The following is a 27,625-nucleotide window of genomic DNA, read 5'->3' on the forward strand; positions in this document are numbered from 1 at the left end:
AGGAAAGCATGCAAGGTCTTGTGCAGGTGGGGCTAAAGGCCGTGCAATATGCATCAGTAAAATGATAGAGGAACCAGATTATTCCTCTTTGGCAGCATCATTTGAGAATAGACTGTTACTAATTATTGCAACAAGTGAAACAATACAGTGCTGACCTAAAAACACTCTAAAATATAAGGCTTCATGCAAAGAAGTAAAAATAAATCCAAATACTTTTTTTTTCCCCTGAAGAAAGTGATTCTATAACAAGTATCTCGGGAAGAACTGACAATTACCAAATCCTAATGAGCAACGTGCTCTTCTGAATTAAGACTGTGTTTCTAAATTTAACAGACAACTATCCCTAAGCTGACAAGAAGTCACTGACATCATTGCTGGTACGAATTTCACTACTGGATGAAAACCTTAATATCCATGACAATGTCAGCTGTTAGTAGGTTGCAAGCATCTCTTAAAAGATGCAATGTAGTATGTCCTACCAGAGAAAGTGTCCGCTCATTGTACATTTTCTGCCTATGAGGTAAAACTGACTGAAATACCTTTTGCGAAAAACCTTCTCTTCTGGGGAACTCTTATGAATAAGATACATTTTGCAAGTGAAACCATCTAAAACAGAATAAACCCCCTCACTTACTTTTACATATAAATGTCCATACATGGAGTTGTTCCAAATGGGCTGTTGTCTTTTAAATTCACACATCTTGTAATCTTTAAACAGTCACACTGGGAAAACAAACAAACAAACAAACCAAACAAACAACAAAACCCCAACAAAACAAACAAACAAACAAAACAAAAACAAAAACAAAACCCAACCAGAAAATAAACAAACAAACAAACAAAAAGAAAAACCTCCAAAAGAACAAACACACACAAAAAAAGAACACAACAAGACCTTTGTGTCCCATTCACTAGGTTTTCTCCTTGATACATTAATTCAGTAGTAATCCACTGTGTAACAGTAGGACAGTTCTGTCTTTCCCTTTAGAAGCATGAAGTCTAATGATTATCCCAGCAATGCCAAGCCACATTTGCACATCTTTTCAGTCCCTCCAGGGCTGGTGCCTCCACCATGATTATAGAGTCTCTGCAGTAAATTGATCCAAGCTCTTACTGACAACAGCCTCAGTGTTTGCACTGCCCTGAGTTACATCCATACTCTATCTGGAAGGCAAAAGCCCACATAATCATGATCTTATTCAACAGGTTTGATTTTTTCCAGTTACTATGTCAAACAGAATACCATGTCTGCCATGCCATACACATGTTTCAAACTTCATTGATGATGGAGGTTTGCTGCAACAGCATGTAAGTTCTTCCTTTTAGGGCAACCTTTTAGAAAAAAAAATATTTTCAGCTTTCCCAGTAAATACAAGCACTCAGTCATTAGAAAACACCTGATGAATGATTAGCAATGCTCCCAGGAATGTTCTTTACAATACCTGTTAATGACATGTTTATGTATACTCGGTCCCTAGATTAATTCACTAGAGAATGGAATATGATTATACAAGTAACTTTGATACATTTGTGATTGTTTAATGTCCAAAAATTTAATAATTTTTCCCATAATCTGTGTTTCTGAGGTAAAAAGTCAATAATTTTTAAATATTTGGATTCCATAAAGAAATAGGGTCACATTGTTCTTCATGGATCCACTTGACTGCTTTTTTTTCCACCTCAATACTGCCTTACTGGCATCCTTGACAAACTTACTGGTTTCTTAGTATTGCTGTAATTTACAGAGTGAGTATTGCTGCCACTCAGTTATACATGGACAAATATTTAATCTTCTTGATTGTTTTACAGACCTAAAGCTGTGTGGGTCCTACACAGAGAATCATTTCAGGTTTAGGATTCGAACACTTCTGCTCCTAATGTTCCACATGAATATATGGTCTTGCATTGTTCTAAGCTACCTTTGTTATCTGGGATAGTGGCTGCTGTGCTGCTAGTGACTAATGTACTTTGATTCAGGTTTTATTTTCTTTAATTTCTCTGAACTTTAAATTCACCCTTGGAAATCTGTAGCACATCTGTTTTCACAATCTGCAAATATCTAAATACTAATCAGTAAAGCCTATGCCTTCTCAAACTTGATACAGGGTCTTAGAGAATCAAGAATTCAATAAATGTAAAATGGAGACCAACCACCTGCAAGGTTATCATTCAAGAAATGCAGTAGCCATTTTCACTTGGATATTCACCTGTCTGTAAAATTCAGAAATTTAATCTTTAACGAGTTGTAACAGGACACTTCTTATATGCATAAATATATACATATTCCATATAATTAACATATCTTAAAGGGATTTTATTATGTAGATTAAGATTATGCTTTTCTCTGGAGAATGGGCAAACACTGGAGAAATAAGAGATTGAAATGGCAGGTGGCTTTGGGAATGAAATTCTGTTAACAGAAATCCCACCTGCAGGTATGGATTAACTTCAGGAAATTAATGGCCAAACAAGTGCTGTGAAGATTTTTTTTTTCAGAGGGAAATGGATGAGGTCTCTTCAAACAACAATAAATTTCAGTTAAGTTTCCCAAATTTCACACACACCTTTCCACTTTATGAATGAAGAAAGTGAGAGAGGTTGTTGCATTAATGCAACACAAATGTGTAATATTAGTCATCTGGCCTGCTTTAACCAGAACATGGCAGTCTGTTCTTTATTTCCAAGAGCTGTGCTGGGTCTGTATAATTACTGGCTGTACCACCATCAGACTTTGGTGTCAGCACACAGATAACTCCACTGTAAGGTGCACCTCCATCAAAAGGTGCCCTTAAAGTACATAACAGAAAAGGCACATGTAATTGCTTTTCCATTTTCTGTGTACACAAGAAATGTTTAGATGGCAGTTGTACAATTTTTTTGAAGTTGTATAATACCCTGAAACAATCGTCTAAAGTATTTAAAATGCAAAATTTATTCAAAAATCATTTGTGGAGTTGAGGGATTGGTAGTTTAGAATGGAAAAATTATAGGTATGCTGAGTACATTCTTGCAAAAATAAATCATGTAATGTTATATTGAGATCAAATATTTCAAAATTCAAAATACAATTAAATTGTTTGCACATATAAGAGCAGTGAAATAACTTTGCAAGGTTTGCATCATAAACCCATATCTCTACAGAGTAGGTAGTAGAACACAGATCATAAAGTTCTGTCATGAATGTTGCTTTCAATTTTTGTGTCATTCCGCCAAAACTTTTCATATCAGTCTGGCATTTTTTTAAAAACTATGTACAGGACCAAAGAATTATGAGTGGTAACTTGAAATATATATCATATAAATTTAATCTTTACAACAAATGCAAAAGCAGTAAGTGAAAAACAAAGACATAAAAGACTGTAAAACTCTTCAGAACATACAATGAAGCATAAGAGTGAATGTCACAACAGATTTATCTATGTTCAACTTTCAGCAAAAACTGCTGAAGATGAATTTAAGAATATTTATATATCATTCTTTTGGCACAATAGCAAGAACCAAAATAAATTATCCAGGCATAGGATGTAAGAAACAGATTCAGAGTGTAAACAACAAGTTAAATAAGAATTTTGAATTAAGAAATCTTTATATCCAAAAAAGAGGTTTTCCAGCCATGCAGAGCACTCAACAATAGTGGGTTTTTTTAATGAGTTTTTTAGTATTTCGATTTTTTTCTCTAAAGTTTCCAGTTCAACTATTATTAAAAGTATTTTGGAAAAGATAAAACATTATCTTTGTCAGGAAAACTAACATATTTTTATTTTTCATTAAATGCATTCTCTATATGCACTATAAATTGTACACAAAAAGCCAATTCCATCAATGTCAAGCCAAAACAGAAAATGAAAAGGAACTGCAAAGGCAATTCTAAAGAAAATTACTTTTTCTCGTACTCTCTTTTCTTTTGAGCTTTGATTCAGAAGGCACTTTGACAAGACTATTTTTTTTTTTAATCTCTGGAAGTAGGAACTGTCATTAACCAAAGTAAATTTAAGACTAAAAACTTTTATTTTTTTCCAGATTGAGGTTTGACAAGAGCTGGGGTTAAGTTGCTCCATCGGGAGACTTATATTGTGTAAACACATTGCTCAGCACTAAATAGTGTCTTGTGATATTCATTAAGCAGGTGACATGGGATGGTCCATAGGGCAAAGTGAAATGACAACGCAGTTTTCAGTATGATTCCTCTCCAGTCTGATATCATTTGAGTCCTTTTGTCAAAGAAAATTATTCCTAAACTGGATCACATCCTTCATTTTCAGGATGCAGAGCAGAACTTAAGTGGAATAAGCAGATGACATTTATTGCAAATGTAAATCCAACCTGTACAACCAGAAAGTGACCAGTTGCAGCACAGTCAGACAGCGCTGTTGTGAGCTGTTTGCCAGGGTTAGCATGCCCTTAACAAGCAGTACTGTGACTAACAGTGTTAGCAACTCACAGTGCCAGATACTGAAAGCAGAAATGTTGGGACTTCTGCAGAAAGGATCGTGGTGTTCTATGGGCATTGAGCGCTACAGGAAGCCCTTACAACTCAAAGTTGTATTGCAGGATAGCTATTAAAATCAGACACCCTGTATGCTACAATCATCTATCAGCTGCTTCTAAAATCCTGCCCACATTTACTGTGTTATCTGGAGTAGACAAAGTTTTAATTGTGAGTGGGTGGTATAAAAAAAATCCCAACAAACAAACAAAAATAAACTAAAAAAAAAAAAAAAAAAAAAAAAGAGACAAGGAATATTCTGCATTCCAAATTTCTCATCCTATCTCACCTTCTGTTTCAGCATTGTCATGATGATTGAAGTTCTTCAGGCAGTTTTAAAAAAACCCAAAAAATATAAATAAAATCAATTGAAACAAATAAGATCTAGGACAACAAAGAACACATCATAAAGTGCATTGCAGAATGTGAATTTAAAAATAGTGCCTATTGCAGCTTTTTCCCTTTTATGCTTTGACTTTTATCTCACGTAGGTTTGAAATAATTCCTAGTTTTCTTGGAAAAAAATTCCATGTTTTTCTATTTATCCTGCATATATTCATGACCTTAAGAGCTTCTTCCCTGTTTTCACTGAGCTACAATATTAAACTTCAGAAGCTCACATATTGGAGTTTAAAATGGTTTCATTCACAATATTTTCATTCATTTTTTCCATTCAGTTTTTTGAGTTGATGAGATATCTTTTCTCAGGCATCTGAAATAATCCTTGTTACAGTAGTATTTGTTATTCTAAAAACTGTTTTCAGAGCATGATTGCTTGTCATTGACAAATACCTTACGCCCTTAGTGCTTCTCTTTAGATATGATGAAGTCTTAAAGTAACCTCTCCCATTTTTCATACAGTTCGAGTTACAATTTTTTGCTCTGAATTAAAAAAAAATAAATTTTCATACTGACAGCACTGATAACTGTATGCTCTGTTATACAGGCTGCCTCCCTCAGTTAGAACAGCTTTTCTCATTTCCGTGATGCAGACACACACTGGCAGAGCCACTTGCCCAGGTTAGTTGGCAACCTCATCAATTGTCTGGCTTGCTTATTTCACATTTCCAGTGCATCCCGGGGACCCTTCCTTCCAAAGTATTATTGTTTTAATTATTTTCTTGAAAATCTGAGTCTTGTTTCTGGGTTTGATTTTTTTAGCCCTCTATGCTGTTTTCAGTACAGTGTTGCCATTATTTCATATTACTGGCAGTTGACATTTTTTCTCTTTGAGACACCCTCTTTCAAATCCAATTTCTTAATTATTTCATGGGAAAGGAACAAGATGTCTGGCCTTTGTTTTATTACTTATATTTTGGGGGGGACATGGTAACAGAAAGGACTCCTGTAGGGAACAAGTCCGGGCAAACAAATGAGAGATGTATACTAGATTTTCATACTAGAGAGATGTCTACTAGATTTTCTACTAAATTTTCATACTAAAAAAGTATGTCTTGGCCATACCTGCTCATGACTTCTTGTGTACCTCCTTGCTGGCAGAGCATGATAAACTGCAAAGTCCTGGATGTAGGGTAAGCACTACGGAGCAATGACTGAAATACCAGTGTGTCATCCACATTATTCTCACACTACGAGCAAAACAGCACTATACTAGCTAAGATAAAGATTAACTATCCCAGCCAAAACTAGTTTATCACACTTTCTATACATATATGCTTAGTATGGAGTAACTGGTCATTCCAAGGGGAGTGACTGAATATAAATTGGTTCAATCCAGCTTATTTGGAAATAATTAATACAAAAAGGATGTGTTATGCAGTTTTAGCCTTGTCATATTCCTTACATTTCCTTGACAGTCTCAGAGGCCATCTATGTCTATGAAGAACAATGTAACCACTGTTGAATTCACTCTTCATTTTTAACTAGGTCTGTAGCCTTCTACACACTAGAGACATTGACAGTCATTTACCAAATGCAATTCAAGACAGTTTTAGTTATATGGTCACATATGCTTTTTGTAGGGATTGTTGTTTCATGAACCACATTCTTTCCTGTACATTTCTAGAAATGCGGTTCTATTTACCAGACCTGGGTAAAGTCTGAGTTTTTTAAGACTATGAAACTAATTTCTACCATGAGTGTTTCAAACTTACCTTCACTTACCCCACATAAGAAAATTATGTTTTTGTTTAAACTGTGAACTGAAATGAAAGCAGTTTTAATAATCTTGGACAACTGACAGATACACTCTTCTATGGGTTTAGAGAGTGGTGGTGAATGGTGCCACATCCGCTTTGTGGCCAGTCACCTGTTGTGTCCCAGGAATCACTGTTGGGCCCAGTCCTGTTTAGTATCTTTACTGATGATCTCAAGCAGGGAACTGAGTCCATCAGCAAATTTGCAGATGACAAAAGGCTGGGAGTGAGTGTTGATCTGCAGGACGGTAGGAGAGCTCTGAAGGGACAGGCTGGGTAGATGGGCCAAATCCAAAGATAGGAGGTTTAACATGTCCCAGTGTGAGCTCCTGCACTTTGGCACTACAATCCCCTGGAGAGCTACAGGCTGGGGACAGACTGGCTGCCCAGTGCCCAGACTGAGTGAGAGCCAGCAGTGTGCCCAGGTGGCCAAGAAGGCCAATGGCATCCTGGCCTGTATCAGGAACAGTGTGGCCAGCAGGAGCAGGGAACTCAATCTTCCCCTGCTCTCGGCACTGGTGTGACCGCACCTTGAGCCTGCGCCCATTCCTGTGCTCCTCAGTTTGGGAAGGACGCTGAGGTGCTGGAGCGTGTCCGGGGAAGGGCAGCAGAGCTGGTGAAGGCTCTGGAGCACAAGTGCTGAGGAGCAGCTGAGGGAGTGGAGGTCTTTGGCCTGGAGAAATGGAGGCTCAGGGGAGACCTTGTCACTGTCACAACTGCCTGAAAGGTGGGTGTAGCAGATGGGGCTCAGTCTCTTGTCCCAGGCAACAGGAACAGGACAAAACTACGCAGTCCTAAGCTGCACCGGGGGGTTTAGGCTGGACATTAGGAAGAATTTCTTCACAGAAGAAGTGATGGGACAATGGAATGGTCTGCACAGGGAGGTGGTGAAGTCACCATCCCTGCAGTGCCATTGTCTAGTTAAATGGGTGGTGTTAGGTCACAGGCTGAACTTTGTATTTCTAAAAAGTGAGCTCAAGAACCTTACCAGACATGCATAGAATCAGAAACTCATAACATGGTTTGGGCTGGAAGGAACTTTAAGGATGATTTTGTTTCAGCCCTTCTGCCATTGGCAGGGAACCTTGCACTAGTCCAGGCTGCTCAAAGCCCTATCCAACCTGGCATTTAACAGACATGCAGATGTTTTTGCTAGTTATAGCCTATTACTGGTATTATTGTAGCTCACAGAAGTCAGTGAAGGTATCAGAACTTCACAGTTCTGCATGCAAACAGAAGATAAAAGCTCAGCTTCCAGCAAAAGGCTATTAACTACACACTACCTCTGGTTCCTTTTCACTAGGATATTTGTTCAGGGTCAGTCCTACGAATCTTGGAAACCTGCCCTTTCAAACTGTTACCTCTTTGTAGAGCTCTGAAGTTTTGAAGAGCTTCAAATTTGAGGTCAACATCTCTTTGTGAGTCAAGCATCTCCAAACCTACAACATCCTCTGACTTGATTCAATAAAGTTGCCCTCCTTAAATCCTTCCCTGGACCTGTAATTACAAAAGGCTGTATCAAGATTAGAGACACAGCACATTTTTAGCTGTACTACTTAACAATAACTATTCCTGAAACTTGATCTAGACTTCTATATTCTACTGGTTTTAGTTATTGTTTGGGATGTGGGCTTTTTTTTTTTCTGGGTACTGCAAGAGATGAAGAATGATAGTGAACCAGTTTAAAACCCCAATAAAAAACGTCACCTACTTTTAATGTGAGTCAGTACTAACCTAATTCACTTTGCCACTTAGCAGTACTTGCTATTCCATCTCTGCAAAGAGAGATGGAATGAACTTCAAATGGGAGGACAAGATTGCTTACATCAATAGTATCCCTAATGTCTCACCAAAAGACCTACATCTAAGTGCAACATTTTTCTAACACGGGAAATACAGGGAAAATAGTCTCAATATGAGAGGCTCAAACATAATTTCTAAAGTGTCAGCAGACTACTTCTCCAAGAGATTAGATTATCTTCTACACCAAAGAAGAAAAGTATTTCACTTGCTCCTTCCTTAGGTATTGCAGAAAACACAAAAATATGTTGCTCAGGGAGGTTGTAGGTGTCCCATCCTTGGAAACATTCAAGGTCAGGCTGGACAGGGATCTGAGCAACCTCATCTGTTTGAAGATGTCCCTGCTTATTGCTGAGGGGCTTGGACTAGATGGCCTTTAAAGGCTCCTTCCTACCCAAACTATTGCACTGAGAGTAAAAATACAATGTCGCTGCTTTGGGTCATTAGAGAGAGAGCAGCTGGGAGCGAACGATTAAAAATGTTTCTTCCACGTAGACACCTACCTGTCCATGGCTCTAGTTTGCTGAATTTTACTGTCAGTCATGATTGGGGTGTAAGAGGGGATCAATCATTTCAGCTGCACGCGTGGCATGTGGCAGTTTTACACGTCCTTGGAACAGGAACGCCTCACAACCATCCTGTGCAGGCAGAACCATGGGAGCATTGGCGTGGCGCGGGTTGTCAGCAGTCGTGTGAGCAACTCCGGAGAGCTTTTCAAGGAAGGAACACACTGTGTCCTTGAAACCAAGCCCAGGTGCTTCTCACTGTGTAAGTACAAATGTCTCGGGGCTGCTTATGGTCATCAGCGTTTTACTGTAGGCCAATGCGACACAGTCCTCATGTATTTCTAAAGAGGCCTGAAACATCTAACACGAAAAACTTTATCGTCTTTTCTTTTTTACAAACTCCTAAGCGATCAAAATGGAAAGCTGGGAGTGGACACATGACATTCCCAGTGTGATCTACCAGCACACCAGCAACAGCCCGGTATCTCGATGCCGGTATCCGCCTGGTCGCTCTCAGCGCAGCCCCGTCCCCCCCTCCGTGACTTTATCGCGACACAGCCGCTCAAGGGCCGCTCTTAGCGCAGCCCCGTCCCCCCTTCCGTGACTTTATCGCGACACAGCCGCTCAAGGGCCGCTCTTAGCGCAGCCCCGTTCCCCCCTCCGTGACTTTATCGCGACACAGCCGCTCAAGGGCCGCTCTTAGCGCAGCCCCGTTCCCCCCTCCGTGACTTTATCGCGACACAGCCGCTCAAGGGCCGCTCTTGGCGCAGCCCCGTCCCCCCCTCCGCGACTTTATCGCGACACAGCCGCTCAAGGGCTGCTCCCAGGGCAGCCCCGCCCCTCCGCCCGCCGCCCCTCGCGCTCCACTTCCGGGTTCCCCGCCGCGCCCCCGGGCGCTGACATCACCGCGCGCGGACCCCGGAAGTGGAGCCAGCAGGGGGCGGGCGGAGCCGCGCGCGGCACTAGGCCCAGAGCGGCTGCGCGCTCCCCGTGACGGCGCCGCGCGCGCCCCGCTCCGCCGGCGGCAGCGCCAGGTACGTGCGGCGGCCCGGCCCGGCCCGGCCCGGCCCGGCAGCGCCGCCCGCCAGGGGCGCGGGGCAGCGGCGGCCGCGGGCCCTCGGGCAGCAGGGGCACGGCCGCCCCCGCGGCGGGCCAGTCGGGGGGGCGGCGCCCAGGAGCCTCTCCAGCCCTGCCCCGGGATGAAGACCGCGGGCCCGCGGGCGTCCCGTGTGCTTGGCGTTAGGCCTGGAGCGGCGGCGGGAGGGGACGGGGCGGCGGCGGCTGCCTCCCGGCTGCGCCCGCGCTGCCCACGTGTGGGCTGCCGGAACGGGTGTAGAAGTACCCGTGTGCCCGTGTCACCGGGGCTGCGGGGAATGGCCACGGTGTCACTGCCCGGGACTGGCCCCCAGGCGCTGCCGAGCGCTGCGCTGTGCCTGCTGCCGCTCCACATTTGACAATTGTAATTTCAGTTTTCTACGTAAAATCGAAGGGATTTGTTTTTCGGAATGTATCCTTACAGTCATTGCAGCAGGTTTTGGTGTTGTCAGCTGCTTTTGCCAAACGAGACTTGCCAGTTTTCCCCGCTGCCTAATGCAAGCTTTCTGTGTAGCCATAAATGATAAAAAGTCATTTGAGCCTGATTCTTGACTTTATGCTATAGCTGGATTTGAGTGATGGTTTTCATTCCAGGTATTGCTCTTCTGATTGGGTGGGATTGAACACTTCTTTTTAGACTTAAGTTTCTTGTAGTTGTTCCGGCAGCTTAGAAAGCTGCATGAAAACACTTGCCATTTCTGACTTATCCAAATGTAGAGATTAATTTTTCAGCTTAAATTGTTACTTTTACTTGGTTTTGGTTTGGTAGGGAGAAAACTCAAAATTTGTAATACTAAACCAAGAGAGAATGGGCATGTATAGTCCTATTACCGCACCTGAGTGGGCGCGGCTGGTGAGAGAGAGACGGTGAATCTTGTTTCTTGAATCAGAAGGCTTGATTTATTAAGATATTATATATAATACATTATTACTATACTAAATAGAATATAGAGAGAGGTTTGCCGAGCAGCTAGGCTAGCTAAGAATAGATAGAAAGAATCTATAACAAAGTTGTGTTCAAGGACTCAGTCCCCTGGCTTGCACTGGTGATTGGCCCTTAATTATAAACATAGGAAATGAGCCAATCAAGGTGTCCCTGTTGCATTCCACAGCAGCTGATAATAATTGTTTACCTTGTCTTCTGAAGCCTCTGGCCTCCAGAAGACGCAGAAATCCGAAAGAAAGGATTTCTGTGGAGAAATGTCTGCGACATAGTCCCTTTCCAAAACCCACTCTCTTTGCTTTTTGAGGAACTGTTTCCTTCGTTTTTGTTTCAAGGATAAATATTGAAACTTTTGAGAGAGACTGAACTGGTTTTCTTCCAGGTACCTAACTTTTTATGCTGGTTTTACATAAGCCAAGCTGCTCAGAACCACATAAGCCAGCTTGTCACAAAATGCGTCTTCCACTTTACAGTTCTTTTGCATGAAGTTTTTTTGGCTAAAGTAATAAGTTTGCATGAGCACGTAACAGACCTTCTTCAGGACGTACCATCATTGGCAAAAAAAGTGTTGTAAAAGTAATAACAATTGCAAAGCTAACTGGAAAAATTTGATGTTAATGCAGCACTGATTTGGTGACACTGAAGAGTGGGGTGTTAACAGTATTTGCCTTTAACGGGGAATAAATACCCATAATACAGCAGAAAGGTAGTGTCCTTTTACTAACCCTTAGTATTTTCTTGGCATCCTTAAGGAGGCAGAGGGTGAAAGAAGTGGCGTGGTGTTCTGTTACAAACAGTAAAGCAGTCTTGTGATAGCATCTTGGTTAAAGAATGCCCACAGGTTTTTAAAAATAGGTATTTTGTAACTATATCGGAAAAAGTGAAAAAACTTGTGTAGAGGAAACTAAAACTTTAACAACTGAGGATAGTGGCTTGGATTGTGTCACAGTGCAGTCAATGTGAAAATGCAGAAAGAATGTCTTTATATGCTCATTTGGGTTTAGAATTGGTTAAATCTGCTGTTCTGAGTGTTTTAGATATTATTTCACTTTCTTTAAAAAGAGAAAAAAAAAATATTATTTGCTGACCAGAGTATTGGTCTTCACAGGGTAGCTCCAGCTAGAAGCCCCGGGTGACGGCTGTTGCTGAAGTGACTGCCAGTGCCTGCTGCCTGCCTGTCAGCTGGAGCTCTGCTGTGCCTCCTCTGCCGCTGCCGGTCTAGGCACTGCCCAGCCCACCTCTGTCAGAACATGGTGGGTTAAGACGGGTGTAATATTTATTGTGTCTAAGCTGACCTGACTCTTTTTGTCTGCAGCAGGTTAGCAGATGTGGCTAGGCATAGGAATAAGATTAAAACTTGCAGCAGGCCAACAGTACTGAGCAGCTGGAGGCAGACGAGGGCATCATCATTTCAGACACACAGTGCACGCTCAGACTGCTCTCTTAGTGAAATACCTTTAATTATTGGAGTTTTCTCACCGGTGCCTGGATTTTGTCTGTCTTCTTGAGATTACCTTTTCAGTGACTGTAGCCAGTTATGACTATATTTAAATCAGCAAGTTGATTTGACCATGGTCTTTACTGAATTGCCTTTTATGTACTAGTTAGCAAATGTTTGGGAGAACTTCTCCTTATAATTACTCAGTGGGGATTTATCTTTTAGAATCTCTTCTTTTAAGTTCACAACCCGATTTTTTTCCCTTGAAGACTCAGCACTGACTCTGGAGGTTTTGCCCATTCCAGGCTCTATAGAAAAAGTCCTGAATACAACTCTATTGCTGGTACTTTGAATCTGAACCACTGTTCCTTTGGGGAACAATATGCTGTCGTGACTGAGGAGTTTTTTAGATTTACAATAGATTACTGGAATTCTTTGAAGTAAAGCATACATACAAAGAATGAATAGATATCTTTTAAATTTTTTTTTTCTGCAAGCTTACTGAAACAAACAATGGACATCCTCTTATGAAATTTAATACTGCTCTGTGAATTTGTTTGGTGCTTTAGAAGGACTTTTTTTCTCTTCACAGGTATCATTGTACATATATCTATTTAGCTTGCAGAGGAGTTTCACAGATTTGTACTGAGTGGAATTCCCAGAATACAATTTAATAGGCTTAAATTTGTTATTTTTCATGGTTATTTTTCCAGCATTTTATTTGCTGTGTGGACAGAGAACTTAATATTTAAGTACTCACAGCATTCCTTACACCGTTTTTGTAATGTGACTGAGTTTTATTAGGAAGTGAAAAGATGTGCTTTTATGTCATCTTTACCTTTCTGCTTAGCTAATTGTCAGTTACTTATTAGTACACTGGTTTTGGTAATGATTTTTGTTCTATGCCTGAGTGTTTCTATGAATCAGAGTGGGACCAAAAGTTATTTACCTCCAGCTACAGACCCATTATGTTAAAAAAAGTGCCCAGGGTGCAGTTCATAGCCTATTCACATTAGATCCCTGTTACTGGAATGGGGAGCACTCCTCTCTGCTTCCTGCCTCATCTCTCCAAGCCAAGCAGAAGATCAGCTGGCTGCACAGTGAGCCAGGTAAAGAACCAGATCCAGCTGATACAAAACTAGAGGTAGAAAATGCTTCTCATTGCTTTAGCTTGCTCACTGACATGAATGCCATTACAAGTAGTTGTGATAGGACACAGGGCAGCAGCTTTAAACTGAAAGGAGGCAAGTTTAGATTAGCTACTAGGAAGAAATTTTTTACAGCAAGCATGCTGAGACATTAGAGCAGGTTGTCCAGAGAGGCTGTGGGTGCCCCATGCCATGATGTGGAAGGCCAGACAAATGTTTTGGGCAAACTAGGCTTGTGAAAGGGGATGCTGCCCATGGCAGGTCATTGAACTAGATAAACTACAAAGTGTCTCAAAACCAAGGTGCTTTTATGAGTCTGTAAGAAATGATATAGGACTGCAGTGGAGAATTTAGGAGGAGGCCTGAACGTGTATCGTACAGACTACAGCAGATCATGGAGCTGCATCCTGAGTCATCTTGGACTTTTACTGTGGTGAAAGCTTCTCAACCACTTTTCTGAGCAATCGTTCTAGTGAGTTAATTAGTAGTGGTACTGCTGGTGAGGCTGGTCGCCTGCTCTGTGGTCTAGTCAAGTCTTCCCTGCTTTTAATCCTGTTACACTCTCCTGAAGAGTATTGACCTCCATCTGCATGGAACATTTCTGGTGCTGCAGTTTGTATTCTGTTGAGTGTGTATCCAAAGAGGAAAGATAAACCACGTAAGACTTTATTGGATAAATTTTAGGTGTTTCTGCTGTTGTGGTTTCTGTATACTTCCAGGTTCTGTTGGCCAGCAGAAATTCAGGAGACCAATCTGTGCAAAGCTTGCTATATAGATATTTGGCTGTTATAGGTATTGATTTTAAATACATTGGTGAAATAAGTATTGTCTTAGCAAAAGCACTATTAGCTGAATCAATATATTTGGTATGGTGGTTAATTTAAGAAACTCTTCTGTCAGCAAGCAGTTTATTCTGTGTTGTGGTTTAACCCCAGTTGACTAAGTACCATACTGCCTGTTAGTCACTCCCTTCCCTTTTCCCTCTGCCCCAGTGGAATGGGGAGTGAATTGAGAAAACAAGGTAAAACTTGTGCATTGAGATAAAAGCAGTATAATAACTGAAAGAAAATTAAATACTACTAATGATAATAATTTTAAGGAAGAGGAGAGAGAAAGGGAAAACTTGAGTCTGGCAAGTAATGTGCAGTAGTTGCTTACCACCTGCTGACTACTCCCTAGTCCATCCCTGATGAGCCACCATCCCCCCTTCAGGGTAGATTTCCCAGTTTATATACTGGACATGATGTTCTGTGGTGTAGAATGTCACTTTGGCGAGTTTACATCACCTGTCCTGGCTCTGCTGCCTCTTAGCTTTTTGTGCAGCTCACTAGCAGGGCATGAGGCGCAGAAAACTCTGGACTTGGGGTAGCACTACTTAACAACAGCTGAACCATCCACCAACATTATTCTCATCCCAAATCCAAAAGGCAGCTACACTAACCCAGCCAAAACCAGGACACTCAGGCAGGCAGATGACAGAATTTTCTGTATTGCATGTCTAGAAAAAGAGATGATGATTCAAATAAGAATTAGCTGTATATGTTGTCAATTGTACTGCAAATTTAGCCAGTTTCAGTGTTGAGTGGAAGTGGGTCCCATGACTGAAGCACCAGTAATGTTAGTGCTTATGTTTTTTGAGGCTTGTGCATTTAAAGTCAGGCCCATCATACTATATTTTCCCAGTTTCTGCTTTTTTTAGTGTTGGTAATTATCATTGGTAGTAAGGAATTTTACTATAAATTTCAGGTCAAAGTTTAGGCTAATTTTCTTTTTCTTTTAAGATGGATGTGATGAAAATGTTTTGATTGTATTGAAAGTACTCTTGATTACTCTTAAGTATCCCTAAGCAACTCCAAGATGTAGGTAAAAAGTATGAAATTTAATAGGGAGATAGCTTTGGAAATGGTGAACTATTTCCCAAGATAGCTAGTCTGGCTTTGTCTGAATTACAAGCTCCATAAAGTTGCCATTTGCCATTTGCAGTATATCTTTTAAGGTACTCAATTTGAATTCTCTGGACATTTCAGCAGCAATATACATATTCTGCTGACCCGTAGAGCTTTCTTCACTGTATCTGGTCTATAGTGAAAGCTGCTGGTGGGACATGGCAAAAAGTGGGCTCTCTGGTTTCTTGTCATCCCTTGACTGAGGTATATTTTCTCTTAGAAATGGGCATAGTGGACCCCCTCATTGTTGTGTTTTAGGTGTATGAAGAAAGGTGGATGATTGTACTTCGGAGCTGTTTTATACTTCTGTGTTTTGGTTTTTGGAGTAATAATGGCTTGTTTGAGAATATGGACAAAGTAATTCTGATTGCTCACATTATTAGAGTGCCAGGTGCTCTCCAGCTTGTCTTCAATGGTGTGTTGAAGACCAAACTGTACAAATAATGTAGTGCTTGTAGTTTCTTTTGAAGTTCTGCAGGCCAGGCTATATAAAGCCTTGAAATGTGCATTTGGTTGGCTGTCGTGTTTTGGCATACAATACATGCAAATCTAAGTCTCCTTGTTTAACTTAAGAAGATGGTAAACTAGCTTTGCATCCTTCCTTCTTTTTTTATGCACAATGTGTAGCAAATCTTGAAAACATCTTGCTTTTTTTCCTAACAAATGGGCATTGCATTCCTCTTCAGAACGTGTGTTACAGACGCACCTCAAGGGGGAAAATGTTAAGTGGGCTAGATTTGAGTAAATACAGGCAGCACAGTCAAAAGGAAAGTATTTCAAAGAAGAAATGAGTTTACAGGAAGCCTTGGCAGTGAAAGAGCCATTATATAAAATCATTATTAAAACTTGGTGACATGAGAGAAAAATATATGTGTTCAGGCACACAGTCTGTATTTCTTGAATAATTATCATTGTACTGACACAGTATCGACCCACTGAAGCATACGATTCAGTCTTGTGAAATAAAGTCTGAATGAAAAGAGAATTCTGTATCTGTACGTTATCTCCCATGCTGCGGAGCCTGTCTGCAAGGCTAAGGGGAAGATCTCAGAACAAGCATAGCCATCAAAATCAAAATTACTATAAATGCAAACTTGCTCTTGATACGTGCTAATCAATAAGTAAAAAATTGGTGGAGGTTTCCTTGTACTTAATTTTAAATGTTTGCATTTTGGAATAGCAGAGTTTGAATTTTGGAAGCATAAACTTCCTACCATAGTGATCACTGCTTGAGTCCTTTTGCGCTCTCTATATTTCTTTCTTGGCATGTTGGCAAATGAGGCTAAAAAGTTTTTAGGCAGCAGCTGTATCCCAGTTCTGCCACCTCAGTTGCACTGGGTGAAAATTGATAAATTAAAAGCGTCCTCTTAAAAAAAAAAAAAAAAAAAAAAAAAGAGGAGGGGGAGGGAAAAGCAAGAAAGGATGGTAATTTTAACTCAGATCAAGCCCCTGTTTTGGTTTAACTCAGATATGATTCCCTGAACTGGTTCTCTGCGCATTGCTACAAACAGTTCTGTCAGCTGAGGGGACAGCATAGGTAGGGGGTGGAACTGCTAAAGTCATTTTGCAAAGGTGTGTTTGTGAATATATCTTTTGATTCTAAGACCTGGGGGCAGGAAGGGTCTTTGTTCTGTATTTGCTCTCTGTGAAACAGTGGGGTACTTGTTATCTGCCTGGATGAAGTTGAACATAGCATTCCCTTGGTTTGGATTTAACATTTCTCAGTATAAGAAATTGTCCTCAATTTTTAGAAACTTTGAGCATGTTCTGATAATAGCAGCATGAAGACTCCAGGTTATTTCAATCTGTGTTATGTCCACTGTGATAATGAAACTTTTATTTCCATCAAGAAGCAATATGTGCTTAACCACCTTGCTGTGTGAGCTTTCGTATCTGTAGCAAACCCCAGCTAGTATCCTGACTTGTACTTTCTTTATTAAGACATGATTTTTTATTGTCAGTGACTCAGAAACAGACGGTGACATTTTTGGCACACAGTACCATTTGTTCTCTGTTGTTGCTCTTTCTAAATAGGTTATATCTCTTGAATTGTAGCATTACATTCATGTGAATCATCCTATCAACTTCACTAACATCAAATAGGTTGCATGTATGTTCCTGCAGGAGAGCTCTAAGTTCTTGTTCATTATCTTTCAAAATAATTCTCTGGGCAATTAAAGATTTTTAAAAAATTTTTGTCTTTTCATTCTTTGTTCTGTTAGTCCTATTATCCTTGTCTTCCTTTCTGGTGAATATTTAAGTAGTCATGAAAATTAGGGTAACTCCCTAAGGAATAATTGTGAGAGGACTACACCAAAAAACCCAGAAGCTTGAATTTTTGCCTATTTGAGGTAGTTGGTTGAAGCAGGAATGAAGGAATAGAAATATACAGAGATGGAAAGTCCAAATCTGTAATGATGTCAACACCTACCTGCATTTTCTTGAGATGAAAAATAAAACTGTTACCTGGTTTATTTCAGACACTGAATTTTTCAAAGCTAGTAGTGTGTTCATTTTGAGAAGCTCTGATTTTGCCTTCTCAGTGATGTCCAGAGGCAACCTTTTCAAGAACATTGTTTTAAAAATTCCGGAGAATCATGGTCTTTAGAGATTGCTACTAACAAGATATAAGAAAGCTTTATTTCTGTGAGAATATTTAACTATTTAGCTTTCAAAAAGAGGAGCATGGTGTAGATAGCATAGTTGGTTGGTTGTTCTAAATTGCATTTATCTTTCACAGTATAGGATAGCAGATAAATAACTTTTAATGTTTTACTTTATGGAAAATGGTGGTAGATACACCTCCCCCCCAAAAATGTACTGTGAGGGTAGTCAAACATGGGAGTGGGCCCCAGAGAAGTTGTGGAATCACTGTTGTTGCACATCTTCAAAACTTGACAAGTGCCTAAGCAGCACATTCTGGTAACACTTTTCAGCTGACCTGCAAAGGTATGTATAGATGTATGCAGGTTATACCTTACCACGTACATGGTGCTGTGTTTCGGATTAGGAAGGTGGTTGCTACAGTCTACTTTTGCGCCAGGTGTCAACCTCAGTATTGGTGTGTAAGAATCTCCAGCTATTCCACCTGTAGAAGACATGCTGTGCTGTCCTTGTTTGGGCATGCCTGCCAGCACCACAGAACAACTGACTGTGCTTGTTCTGCCACAGGGCTGTGGTGAGGATGGATGCTGCCAGTGGACAACAGGGAGTGTGGTCTGAGGAAAGCTCTTAATTGGTGATGTCATTTCTGTACTCATTCTGTAATGGCAGGATGAATGAAACCAGGGGACTGGAGTAGTGTGGACAAAGGGAGCTTGGGAACAAGGAGTTGAGTTGGCAGTGTCTCTGTGAAAGCTCTTTATAGGAAAAGACAAATGAGAACTTGGGAAGGGAACAGAACGGCGCTAGAAACTCTTGAGGATAGAATGTGAGGCCAAATAAGACACTGAGCTTGTGGAGAAATAGGAGAGGATGATTGAAAGACACCTAAGTGTGGAAAAGGAGGAACTGGGGCTGGGAGAAACATGAGGGTTGTACTTCAAACTCAGGGAGGTTAGACAAAATACTGAGTGGCTCCTTATTGAGTATCTTCATTCAATGCATTGACAAAGGCAGAAGTGCAGTAGAAAAAATCATGTGGAGTATGCTTTCTGTATTTAGTTTGTGCAGCATGGTTTTAGTTGCTGAGGTCTGCAGGTGTGAGAAGGTCTGCAGGCTTTTGTGAGAAGCTGCAAAAGCTTCCTACGTGTCCGGCAGACCCAGTGCCAGTCAACTCCAAGATGCACCTGCTGCTGGTCAAGGCTCTACCCCTACAACCCATGGAGATTCACAGAGGGGCAGGATGGTGCCCGAAGGAGCTTCCCAAGACTGTATTGGAGAGAAACATAGATGACACTACCTTAGAGAAGTGGTTGAGAATAGAGATCACTTCTTTCCTCTTTGTGTTTTCCACATTAATTTTTGTATGAGACTGGACTTTTGGTGCACAAGTGCTGAACCTTTTTTGTGCAGGTGGTCCTAATTTTGGTATTCCCTGGTATATATAGACTAAGCATTGCTTTGGTACTGTGCCTTTGGGTAAGGAAGGCACAAATTTTGGCTTTTTCCTGCATATTGACTCAGAATCAGAAAGGAATTCCTGAGAACGCAAAACAGACCCCTAAGACCATGAGCTCTTAATTCTTGTTCAACCAGACACTGCTCATAATGATTCTCATGTTCCTTGTGCAGTCATTGCTGTTGTGGGAGGTAACTAACTTGTAAATTGATGTGTGTGCGCGCACACACTCACACACACACATACACTCTATCTCTATGTTTGGTTTGCACTTTTGCTTTTTCTTCATAAAATGGTAGAGTTGTTGACATTGGCAGGGACCTCTGGAAATTGTGTAGTCCAATCCCAGTACTCAGAGAAGGATTAGCTAGAGCAGATTACTTCTGGCAGAGTATAATGAGTTTTGAATCTCTCTAAGGACAGAGACTCTATTACCTGTTTTTATGATCCACTCTAATCACAGAGGAGCAAAGTGAGCTCTCTGTGGATTGTGGATAATATTCCAAAGGTTTGAATACTCCCCAAAACAAGATTAGAACCAAAAGAGGTTAAATGTTGATAACAAAAATTGATGTTTTATTTAATAGAAAAGAAGTAAAGAGAAAAAGAGGTGAGGGGTGGGAGGACAGGAAGAGTGACAGACACATGTTATGTAGAAACATATCACTCCTCCATGGGTCTTGATGTCTCATTTATCCTTTGGTCTTCTAGGTTGTGAGGGTCCCCCTCTGACAAAGAATAGAATCCAATGGCTTAATAAACATTTGGGTCAGGTGGGAGTACCCAGGTACCTACCCTGACGGGGCAAGTTTTACCCTGTCGCTTGCAGGACTTTGTATCAGTTGCATGATTTTCCATCACATGCAGTGCTCTGGTGTGGGGTCTGGGGAACCATTAAGGGAGCATTTAATGGACCATGACACCCCCTGAGCAGCCCCTAACATGAATGTCCCATAGATGTGGCTTTTATGACTGAACCAGTTTGAGTGAGAAGATGGGTGTGTGTTGCCTCTGACCAGAGGTTTTTCACCATGCACCCAAAACCTCTTCCTCCTTTCTTTGGTGGGTGGGGCGGTACAAACCTGGTCTCAGTAGACAAGACAGCTGCTGGGCTTCATCCTACTGTGGAAGTATTCTTCTCCCCCAGCCCAGACCTAAAAATAGTATCATTTTTGTCTTAAATTACCTTACAGCCTAGGGAGCCCATACAGGATGCAGTGGTCTTTGGTGCAGCTTTGTTGCTGCAGCTTTGTTGATGCAGCTTCACTACGCAGTTTTAATGGACAAAAATCCTTTGTAAAATGTTTAAGCCATAAATTACAATATTTCAGTTTCTTACACCTGTCTGGATGCCTGCTCCAGTGTTTGAGCCCCATTAGGTTAAGGAAGTTTTTCTTAATGTTTAAATGTCCAGTTGTATATTACCTTCTCACTGAACAACCACGGGAAGACTAGCTCAGTGGTCTTCTGTCTCCTCTGGCGTTTAATAAATACTGATTATGCTCCTCCTACTCCACCCTGACTTTTCTCCCCGTAGTAGTAGTTTATCTTAGTAGAGTAGTCCTGTTTATCTCAGCCTGTGCTCAGATACCAGATGGTTCAAGCCCTTAACCATTTTTGCAGCCCTTTGCTGGTCTCACTTCAGTATGTTTGTGTCTGTATTGCACCTGGAACATCTGAAACCATCACAGTATTCCAGATGTGTTTAGAAGTGCAGAGTAGAGGAAAAGGATCATGTCCCTCCACCTACAAGCAATGCTTTTCCTAAAGCGGATGTCATTGAAGGGATCTTCACTGCTTTGTTTCTTCAGGTGTCATTTTAAACGACTGGGAAACATTATATATAGTCTAGAAAATATTTCCTATTCTTTCTACATTTTGGATTTTTCCCTTTCCAAGCTCTATTAGCTTGAAATAGTATTGTGTCTTGTGAAGTTGCAGAGACAGTAAGAGAAAAGGTGTATTTGTTGGAGGGAAAAAAATTGCTCCAGCTGATTCTTGAAAGAGTGAGGAATATATTGAAGCAGAGTAATTTTTACATATCAACGTAAGTAGGTAATTGCTTTCCATTTAGTTTGTACGTTATCCTTGGGGCAATTAAACACCTGGCTAGTTAAGACATACTTTACCAGAAATATAAAATTAGTATTTCTGTGCTTTTCTGGGCTTGGTTTTAAAGCACTCAAATCTTAAGTTCAAATAATTACCTATTCTGGTTACATTTTGGGATTCTGTTAGCTTTGGTTGTCTCTGAGGACTATGTTCTCTTTCTTCTTCCTTTTCACATTTTTTTTAATCTTTGTCAGATTTTTTGATCCACTTTCCAAATTTCTATAAAGTCTGCTAAACTTCATGTACATCAAGGGAGCATGTATTTTGTCTAGCATTGCTGGTCTTTTATTCACAAGATTTGGGGTTTTGTTGCTGTTTGGTGTAAGGCTTTTGTCAAAGTATTTTTCATGTTTTCTACCCGCCTTTATACAGTAGCATTTAGTAACAAAACGTGGTGAGTCTGAAAGTTTTGGTTTATCTAAGAGGTTTTTTTCCTTTTTTCCTTCTTCTCTAGCACAAGGAATTTAGGACAGATGATTTTTGCTTCTTTGCCCTATGTCGCATTTTTAAGCTGTTGCAACTGAAATGTTTCTTCCACTTTCATTTTGAGGTAGGTTAAGCATGTAAAATATTTGAGGGTTTGCTACGTTATTGTGTGCATGTCTGCAGCATATTTTTGCTTGCTGTTCTGTAGTTGATATAGTACTTTCCTTTGAACATTCATTTTGTCCTGTGTGCATACTGCTAATGTGACTGTGTAGTGCTCAATACAGCATTAATTAAATTACAGAAAAAAAATTTCTTGTTTACATAAGGATACTTTATAGGTAGTGCTATTTTAGCACATATTTTGAGAATTGTCAGTAATTTGAGAAAATGTTTATATTGCCTACAACATGCTTTTCAGGAGTCCGTTGTGCTCAGTGGAGCTGATGCTGCTTTGTGTTTTTCTCCTTCAGGAAACTGTTTAATGTATCTCTCCTTTTCTTGTATTAATTTTTTTCTTGGGAATCAATATGATCAGCTGTGTCTGGTTTGTCCCCTGATTTCAAGAGAGATGTTGATGAAAAATTGGAGAAGGTCAAGCAGGTAGCTACCAGGATGATTTGCATGTTAGAAGGATGATTAACGTGTTAGAGAACTCAACATTTGGAGAAAGTTCAAGAAAATTGTTTAGGTTGGAAAAGACATCTTCAAGTCCAGCTGTTAACCCAGCTCTGTCAAGTCCCACCTGAAATGATGTTCCTAAGTGCCACATCCACACATCTTGTAAATCTCTCCAGGGATGGTGATTCTACTACTACCCCAGGCAGCCTGTTCCAGTGCTTGACAGCCTTTCCAGAGAAGAATTTTTTCTAATATCTGATCTAAACCTCCCTTTGTGCATCTTGAGACCATTTTCTCTTGTTATTTGTGAGAAATGCCCAACCCACACATTGTTGTAGAGAGCAAGAAGGCCTTCCTGAGCCTTCTTTTCTCTAGGCTAAACATGCCCGGCTCCCTCAGGCAATGCTCATAATACTTGTGCTCCCGACCCTTCACCAGCTTCGCTGCCTTTGTGTGTACATGGTCCAGCACCTCACGGGAGAGACAGCTTGGAGAGGTTTCGTCAGTCATCCAGTACATAGAAGATAGAGAAGCTGGGAAAGACAAGCTGTTTTCTGCTCAAAGGGATGAATAGTGAGAGCAGAAATTTCATCTCAGTGTAGGGAAAAGGAAATCTTGGAGTAAGTTTCTGAAAAGCATGGTGGAATCTCCCTCATTTTTAAGGCTCATCTTGGCAGCACCATAGCTTACTTAATCTAAAGCCGTGTTAAAACCTAGTGAAAAAAGGTGCAAGAGAAAGTTGGAGACTAGATAATTTCCCAAGATCTTTTCCTGCCTGGACTACTCCATGATGCTGCGGTCACAGCTTTTTCGTCAGGCTTGGCTCTGGACAGAGATAGCAAGATTGTAGATCAGGCAGTAGCAAACTGTGTAAATAAGTGTGGTTACAATTACTGACAGGTACTTGATGGGATATTTTTTTTATATAAATATTGTATTTTTAGTTTTTAAAGCTGAACCAGTAAAGAAAATAAAACTTGCATTGCTTTTATATTTTTGTTCTTTTTAATGTTACGTGAAAGAAAAGATGTACTGATATGGAAGACAACTAAAAATGCAAGTTTGATGCAGTCAGAATTAAAATATCAAATTATTTAAATATTGAGCTAAAAGGAATAATGTATTTATATTATTATAAAAGGAATAATGTATTTATATTATTAAAATTATATATATATCTGTGTTGTGACACATATATATTAAAATTATATATATGTATATATATCTGTGTTATGACAATCTAGCAGAAGCAAATCTGAAGGCTGCAGGTGTTTCACAGGGCTATTTGCTTTGCTTGCCAGGTAGTTGAAATTAAGCAGTACTTGGTATATGCCATATAGCATATAGTACATATGCCATATAGCATATGCTGCCTCTCAGGTAGGGGGCAGAGCAAAGACAGTTGAGGTACTATATTAGTAAAGCTTGCAGAAATCATAAACACAGAAGAAGCAAGTGTTCTACAGGAAGAAAAGCTGTGGGAAGAGCTGTACGGCAGATCTCTTGAGGCAGACGTTGCCACAAAGAAGAGGTATGTACACTATGGGGATTTGGGCTTTTTAGTGTGATTCTGAAATAAGATAACTTGATGATGAACTGATGTCTCCAGTAGCCCTGCATGCTCTTTTCAGTTGTGTATGATTTGATTCTGCATAGTGTTCATCTGTTTTGTATATTTTTGTGTCATCTGCAGTATTTGCATTAGATGCAGAGTAGTCAGGTGAGGTGGTGATATATATTTGCATCTGCACATTCCAGAAGATGTTGGAGGAAACAGATGTGTTGTAGAAAACTGAATGTGCCTCTTACCTTTCTTTACCTCCTTTACTGCACCTCTCAGCACAGAGTCTGAGGCAGAATCACAAATACCTTGCTGTTTATAAAGATCTGGGCTACAGACCTGGATGCACTGCATTTCCATCTGATTTGCATGTGATCTTTTCAGGAGTCTTCAGTTCATGGCAGACAATCCTTCATAAAGTTGTGTTGTTACTGAAGAGCAAAGGAGGAGAGAGAAAAAAAGGAATTTTAGAGTACTAGACATATAGGCCTATATGGCCTAGGGGTTTTTAGCAGCTTTTGGTGGTGGCCTGAGCAGAAACCATTTCCCTAGAATTTTCCAGTTTTTCTCTCTTTCTTCTCTGGCACTCTGGAAGATTACTTTGGTGTCTCTCGTAAGAGAAGACTCTATTAATAGTCTTCAAGTTTTTCTCTGTTCAGAGGCATATTTCTCTCCCAACTGACTCATGAGATTTCTTGAGAAAAGACAATTAAAAAAAAAAATAAATTCTGGCTTTGTCCTGCAACTGCTTAGTATGTGCAGAGATGAGGCTATTGAGAGTCAGTCTTCTCCGCTCCATCTTTCAAGTCAAAATCCTATTTAAACCAGCAATACAAAGTACAAGCATCTAAATCTCATCCAAACACAGTTTTTTTATAAACTATCACAGGGCAATTTCAGCTACGTTATGAAGTAATGTTCTACCAAGTCCTCATAACTCCTTTAACTCCTTGTAAAGTACACTGCCTGGAAAACCTTATTCTGTAAATAAGGAGCATAAACAAATAGGCACACAACTGTTTTCCAAATTGCTTTATTGTCTTTTTTTTTTTTTTTTTTTACTTTCCTATTACATGGACTTTTCCTGATGCTTCAATTGTGGGACGTTAGTTCTTCATAAGCATTAATTCTTTGGAATTTCCCTCACATCTGCTGTTTGTGAAGGATTTCTTCCAACTTTTTAGAGGAAGGTGATGGTGAAGGCATCTTGAAATTAATGTCTTATTCATCAGTGTCCATTCATTTCAGGTGCTGAGATTAGGAAAGCTAAAGAAGATTCTTTTTATTTCTTAAAGCAGGAATCCAGGCTGAATTTCCTGCTCAGGAAATGAGAAATATACAAAGAGGTTATCTGCAAACATTTTATCTTTCAGGCGTTGGGTACAAATCACCTGCATATTTCTTCTCTGAATAGGATTCTCTGGGCAGTATTCTCCCACCCTACTGCTGGGTCACTTTTTCTGTCCCCAGAGTTGATGGCCTGATTCATTAGGTAATTGTCTGTTTAGGTCAACAGAAGAAGGGTCCTGTATACCTAATAATTGATAGTTTGCATATTTAAGAAAGTACTGTATTGTGATGTTGTAAATTAGCCACAGTAGGTGGGCAAGTCCTTCTCTGGCTGCACCTGCAGTCTCCAAACAGTGGATGGGGCAAAGAACTGGAAGGGTAAAAGTGAGAAATCTCATGGATTGAGATAAAGACAGTTTTGTAGAAGTAAAAGCTGTGCACACCAACAAAGCAGAACAAGGCGTTGCAAATACTCAGCCATCCTCAGGAAAGCACAGCTTCATCGCGTGTAATGGTAACTTGGGAAGACAAACAATGTCATTCCACACATTCCCAGTTTCTTCTTTTCCAAGTTTTTATTGCTGTGTGTCATCATGTGGTTATTTGGTCTCAGCTGTCCTGGCTGTGTCCCCTCCCAGCTTCTTGTGCACCCCTGCCTGCCTGCTGGTAGGGCAGCACATGGAAGCCAGGGGAGCCTTGACGCTGCTCAGAGTGTTAATGATGCTGTTTTCAGCACAAATCCAAACCCTGCAAGCTACTATGAAGAAAACTGACTCTCCTGCTTGTGTTAATATGGATATTCTTATGAAGGTATTTTTCAGCATTTCAAGGAAGTTAAACCAAAATCATTAAAATCTTAATGTGTGGAGTTGGTTTGACTCCGCTTGGTGTAATGAGTTGTTGACACATCCTGCTAATGCACATGGCTCCTGGTCATCCATTGTTTGAACTTATGGGGTAAATAAAGCTGGTAGGTGGTTGCTGTGCTACTATATCAAATGTTAGAGCAGACTGCTGTTGTGTACTTTATTAGCAAGTTCTACCACCATTTGGTAGTGTACACAGATCTACTGAGATGCAGGGGCGTAAGGATTGTTGCCAGTTTCTTTATATTTTAAGTGGTTACTTCTGCCCTTCTAGCATCTATTAATCCCTTCCTGTGCATCTTTCCTCTGCCTTTTGCAGTGGTATGAAACATACTCTGGACAACTAGGTAAAGTTTCTTGAAATTCTGGTAAGACTTAGTAAGTCTGTGCTAAATGCGTGAGAAAGGCCATTTTAACTTCAACAGAGCAGGACAGGCTTTAAGGGTAGTTAATGGCAAGAAGTACATACTACTAAGCTGGTCCTCTGATCCTAAATTTCTGATCTCAAACATAGAAATCCTGTCCTTAACATGGAGGTGCTGTAGCTGCTCATTAACATCATCAGAACCGACCACAAGATGCTCTCTCTGAATCTTCTTATACTAGAGGTAGACATTTTCAAAACCATTTAATCTGAAGCAGACTGGAAATAACAGCCTTTCAGAGCTGGGTTGGGTAAACCAATAAGCACTTAAAAATACATTCTTTTAAGTGAGGGAAAGTGATGTACAGCCTTAATTGATGCAGTTAGTGATGCCATCTGTAGTGTCCTTAAAGTGGGAAAAGAAAATCCAATTAGAGAGAAAATACTGCTAAGATAAATTATTGGTTTTTTTGCTTTATTGAGACAATACCAACTAGGGACTTGAGGCAAACTGTGACCCAGTCATCTCTTTGAAGAAGAATTGGTCTTAATCCGTCATCAGCCACGTTATACAGATCTAACCCATACTTGTTCCTAGCTTGCTTGGGATGCCAGTTTACAAAGAATAGGACCCTCATACTATTATATTTTAATAAAGGAGTGCAGTACAAATAAGCATTCTGATAACACCTCCTCGTTGTATCCAGATAAGCCTGAAGGACTTGTGCTATTTGAAGATACTTGTATGTTTTTTTTCTTATTTCTGTCTTGCTAATGCTACAGTAATTTATAGCTTTTCTGTGGAGT

General features: G+C 40.3%; 1 protein-coding gene across 4 annotated transcripts in view; it reads left to right on the forward strand.

Moving 5' to 3' along the window:
- The first annotated feature begins 9,915 nt into the window (after positions 1-9,915).
- FAM172A (family with sequence similarity 172 member A) overlaps positions 9,916-27,625 on the forward strand; it is a 254,598-nt gene continuing 236,888 nt past the window's right edge. For 2 of the 4 annotated variants that reach the window (XM_058044104.1, XM_058044107.1), the window contains exons 1-3: positions 9,916-9,982; positions 12,095-12,239; positions 22,145-22,240. The gene's annotated coding sequence lies outside the window, so the exon portion shown is untranslated. Of the gene's footprint in view, positions 9,983-11,129; positions 11,369-12,094; positions 12,240-22,144; positions 22,241-27,625 lie in introns of those variants that run through there. The other 2 variants (XM_058044105.1, XM_058044106.1) reach the window with 2 other exon arrangements.

This window comes from Melospiza georgiana, chromosome Z (assembly GCF_028018845.1).
Source record: "Melospiza georgiana isolate bMelGeo1 chromosome Z, bMelGeo1.pri, whole genome shotgun sequence".
NCBI classification, from domain to species: Eukaryota; Metazoa; Chordata; class Aves; order Passeriformes; family Passerellidae; genus Melospiza; species Melospiza georgiana.